The 5,143-nt window shown below is 51.9% G+C and overlaps 1 protein-coding gene across 4 annotated transcripts in view; it reads right to left on the bottom strand.

Moving 5' to 3' along the window:
• The window catches only part of LOC107264275 (unconventional myosin-IXb), a 27,596-nt gene that overhangs the window by 17,035 nt on the left and 5,418 nt on the right, over positions 1 to 5,143 (bottom strand). The gene's annotated exons all lie outside the window — the stretch shown is intronic.

Below are 5,143 nucleotides of genomic sequence, written 5' to 3'. Positions count from 1 at the left end.
CCGTGTTCCACCCTTCGCCGTGGCGCATTCCCTTAAATCTGTTAACCGAACGCGGATCGAATGACTGCGCTCAGATGGGTAACCGAAAATAGCGAGCACCGCAGCCCTTGCGGGGCCCAGCGGAGCTCGAAGCAGCCAGCCACTCGCTGAACCATTGGACCTTCCAATTGTTCAGAGATCCAAGCAATCTGCGGTCGGTCTACCTACTGGGCAGGCCACTGATAATCGGCGTACATAGGTGAATAGCGAGACTGCCGGGCGCGCACGGTAGCTATAGGCACGGTAGTATAAGAAAAGTAGGCTACTGCTGATCCCTTTGTGACGCAGCCCCGCGAGTTTCTCGATATATCGCGATGGCGTGTTTTCAAGCGCTCACGAGTCTCGTAACCGGGTAACCCTGACCTTTGCCCTCTCGCGTTTGCTTCGTGCTGTACCTTATAATTAAGGGGTCAAGATCATGGGAGGGAGCTGCACGCTGCACCAAACTTGCCACACCTTCCCAGCTCTCGAGGGATCCCGTCGATTTCCCAAAGAAATCAGCGAGAGCGAATAAGCAGCGCGATGCAAATGGTGGCCATATGTATAGATATAGGAGATTCGGCCATATTAGCCAGGATCCTTGGGAGTGACAACCGGTAAGCGAGGGCGAGCGATATATAGGGTGGTATAAACGGAAGGAGGAAGGAGAAAAGTTATAAAGTCGTGAAGCGGTGGGAGCCGAGGGACAGCAAACGATTATATTCAATTGGCTGTATGTTAATGATCGCGATAGGAAAGTCCATTAATAACGTCAGACTAAAGACGATCTCGCGAGGGACGCGCGGGTTAAGGATGCATGCGACGGAGTGCTGATAAATTACAAGGGGTTTATTCCTAGGGAGTCCCGCTGCGCGTCAGTCGCAGGAGCCGAGTGACGTTGCGCAATGACCGTCTAGCTACTCCGTGAAATAAGGAAAGCGTCGAGATCCTCGGGTCACCGAGACCCACGCGCACCGCTCGAGCTCTAATTAAATCTCCCGCGGGCTCCCTCGGGCTCCCTCGGGCTCCCTCGGGCTCCCTCGGGTTCTCTCGGGTTCTCTCAGGCGGTGGTGGGCACAATGATTTCGATCTGTCCTCGGATAAGAGAAAGAGCGCTTGCTGTTAGGCTTGCGTTAAGGCTATCCTTGTTTCTCGTTGTTGTGCATCCCCAAGAGTCCAGGGAACACGGCCTTAACGATTTCTCCTCCGATAAGACTCCTGCCAGAGGTAGACTCATATAGGCCGCACGCACACCTAACGACTACTTACGGGCTAATCTTTAATCTTAGATCCGTCCTCCTATCCGCCCACGTTAATTCGCGCTCGCGACAGCCACAACGATTACGATTACGCTCCGTCAAGCTGCAGAGGTCGTCTCCTCTGTCCCTGCAGCTGAACCACTCTCTCTCTCTCTCTCTCTCTCTCTCTCTATCTGGACCAGCATGGATCCCGGAACGAACGTCCCATTGCACTTGCCAAGGGTGTGCAGGAAGACGGGGCCAGTCCGGGTTGCTCGGGCTTGTCGGCTTTACCGGCTAATCTCTCATCTTCCAGATTCCTCTTCTGCCGATGGTACAGAGGCGGTCGACGAATTTGCATTCGCAATGGCAATAATCCTAACAATTACGAGTTTGGCGGTTCCGCCCGACGACTCGGCACGACGCTAATTGTTGGGGAGTCGGCGTCGCCGCCTGATTTATTCACTTTTTCTCGCTCCCGTAATTTGCAGAACCTGCACAACCATCGAGATCCCGACGCTCGATCTCATCGCCGCTGTCCGCGAGTCTCTCGTTTCACTCATTTGGCAATCGAGCTCAAATCTTCCGGAAGATTTTCCCGTCGAACGTTCCATGGGAGCTCGCAAGCCGGACTCTCCAGATTTCCATCCAGATTTCCATCCAGATTTCCACGTAGGATTGAGTGGACGTAAGACGTGGAGGTAAGAGGAATAGTAAGGTAAGGACGCTCTGCGGGGCACCGAGAACGTACAAGGCGAATAGAGAGAAGCGGGCTCGCCACGCCATTGTATTGTAATACCGTTTAAACTCGAGCAGGTAATAGGCTGTGCTTACAACTATTTAGAATGTACCGGGTGCTCCGCAGGAATAAATCAGACTCCGGTGCGCCAGGGAAATCGAAGTATCGTGTCACGAGGGTCTTATTCTGTCAAGGGGAGGAAGCTGTTGGCTAGGTGACGTGGGTGGGAGGGCAAAAGTCTCGTCTTTCGAATGATCATCGAAATCGACCAAACGACTGCGGCTGCTCCAGCAGCATTCCCGGACAAGAGTTTTAAGTTTCCTCGGATAACTAATCCTCTTAGAGTCAATTTACGGCGATCGGAATTCACCTCAAAATAGAATTCAAATGCGAGTGGGATTTAATCGCCTCGCCTTGTGCCCCCCCCCCCTCCCCCCTCTTTACTAACCTTGTCAACCGCTAAGCTGTGTAAGTGAAATTCCCCGAGTAAAAAGCCAATAAATTATCTAGCGCCGAGAAGTAGAATGGACCGATTTCCCTGCTCGGCTAGAGGAAAGTTTCGAGGCGCAACGTCGGACAAAGCCAAAGGAAAACGAACAGGAGAACGAACGCAGGGAAGGAAAGAAGAGAGAGAAGCCGGACAATTAAATGGATGAAATCGGGGGTGGCGGCCAATGAACGTCCAGGGTCGGCGGACGGCTGCGTCAGCTGTGTCAACTGTCAAGAAGGAAGCAACGAGAGCATCCTAGCCTGGAAGGTGGAAGGTGGAAGGTGGAAGGTGGAAGCTGGAAGGTGGAAGGTGGAAGGTGAAAGACTGGAAAAGAAGCGCGAGCTCTCGCGCGACACAAATCATTGGTCAAGCGGACGTTTATCACCGGCAAAGGGACACATGAATGGACCGTAACGGACGGGCTCGTTTTTGCTCCTGGAAATTTCATTCCCTTTTATTTTCTCTTGAAATACGTCATAGTTAGCGCGAATCCTCGCAGACTGGAAAAGGTTCGAGCGAGGCAGCTTTGTGCTTCCCGCGCAGTTCCCTCCTCGTCCCTGCCGGCGCCCTTCCCTACGGACCTTGCGCTTCGCCGCGATCAGCTAGCCAGGTACACAAGTTTTTGCCAGCGTGAACGAGCCTTAAGCTTTTTGCCGCTATCAACGAATTACATGATTCTATTAGGAATACGCAGCCCCCGAGCTGCGCGTCTCTTCTCGTGGAACACGCCTTCCCTTGCGTATTACGCCATTACGCCATTACGTCATTACGTAATTACGTAATTACGCTTCCCCCCGCGTTCCCTTGCCGCCTCCTCGGGACCCTCCCCGCTCCTCCGCCAAGTGCCACTACTGATCCAGTTCATAGCTGCGCGGGTCTCGCGTTTCCGCAGGTGCGAATCTATCAGATTAACAGGACGAGCGTACAAAAGAAATATCTCGACTGGAAGCCTGGAGTGTATTTGCGGACGTGGCAGACGAGGCAGACGAGGCAGACGAAGCACCTCGCGTGAACAAAATGCACAGAGGGTGTCGAGTAAAAACGGAACGAGTGGAATAATTAATTGGAGCCAGCATCGAAGGTGCTCGATGCTGGCTAATTGAGTGAGTCTCTCGCTTTGATTAATCGTTCGATCAGCGGCTTTCCTTTTCAGCGCCGGAAAGAAGATCGCAGGGACGATCGTGTTGCGATGTCGTGCACCTTGAGAATTGCGCAACCGAGGAATCATGCCTGATCGCGGACATCGGTCCCGAAGAATCCAAAGAATCCAAAGAATCCAAAGAATCCAAAGAATCCGTCTAATGGATTAAAACGCATTGGCGTTGATCGGTCTCTCTATCGCAATGGAAAACTTTTTGTAGATGCAGCAGCTGCCATCTGACTATTCCTCGAGAGCACGAGTGCCTTTTGTTTTCCCAGCTTCTTCCGTGAAGAAGACAGAAAGGAAGGAGCGAGTGTGAAACATCTGGAATTTCCATCGTCACCTAAGATCGATCCGACGGCCGAGATGTTAGCGTCGAGTCATCGTGATCAATGATCGAGCCTCCAGGATTGAGGACGAAGAGCTGTGCAGCCTCTTGGAAAAGTCGACTCTCGGTTGTCAGATCGGGCAGACTTCCCGGGCGCGAGTGCCCTCTGTCCAACTGATATGACGCTGATTGTGATATGCAAATTGGCGGGAACTCTGCCTAATGAATATTTGCTTTGCATAGGAGGGACAGAATGGGATCGACGCGAGGCGCCGATCGAACGTATAATTTTCGAATTAAAGTCCCGATCGAATCGTTAAACAGTCGACCGATGCAAATCGACGAGAGAGACTCTTCCCGCCTCTGTCTCTGCGTTCCGCGTAACGAGGTTACGAGAACCAGGGATGTTGTCCGTTTTTTTCTTTTTTTTTCTTTTTTTTTTTTTTTTTTGAAACTTTGCATGAAAAAAGAAAAACAAATACAAACGACCAATCGCGCACAGAGCCCTCATTCATTCATGCTGTCATTCGCCGAGTACCTGTACGAAGATTGAGTTTCATTCACGCGCAATGCGATAACACCGATTGCGATACTTACCAGCCAGACACTCGCTCGACGTCGACGACAACCAAAATAGAGCCCGCCCGACACGCTGCGTCTGGCTGCGTCTGGCGGCGTCTGGCGGCGTCTGTCTTAATTAACAAAGTCGGAAGTGTCGAGTGCCCGGTCGCTCTCAAGTCTTCCGTAATCACTCTTCGGCAAGGAAAGACTTAACATTTGACAAGGTGGTGACACTGCCAAAATTACTAGCACTATCACTGCCACTGCCATCGTCACAGTCACTGTCATCTCTCGAGCCCTTGAAATCATTATCACCATACCGCAGGATCCACTGACGAAACTTTGACTGGCCGACCACTCGTTCTTCCAGGAACAGTACTAAAGTATTAAAGTATTACTAGAGACGCTTCGAAAGAAACTGCCGGTTGGCCCCCCCCAGACATTCAGAGGCAAAAGGTGAACTAGCGTTTCAGCATTTTTCGAGCAAGCGAAGAAAATGCACCAAGACACGCAGCTGCTACCGGTGGAACTGCCACTCGAAGACAGGCCAAACGAAGTACTGCTGAAGAACGAAGAGAAGCTACGAGGAGGAGAAGGAGAAGGAGAAGGAGGAGGAGGGGGAGGGGGG

This window comes from Cephus cinctus, unplaced genomic scaffold (assembly GCF_000341935.2).
Source record: "Cephus cinctus unplaced genomic scaffold, Ccin1 Ccin1_scaffold0168, whole genome shotgun sequence".
Taxonomy (NCBI): Eukaryota; Metazoa; Arthropoda; class Insecta; order Hymenoptera; family Cephidae; genus Cephus; species Cephus cinctus.
Note: the sequence above shows the minus strand (reverse complement) of the source record. Positions and strands in the feature narration are given on the sequence as shown.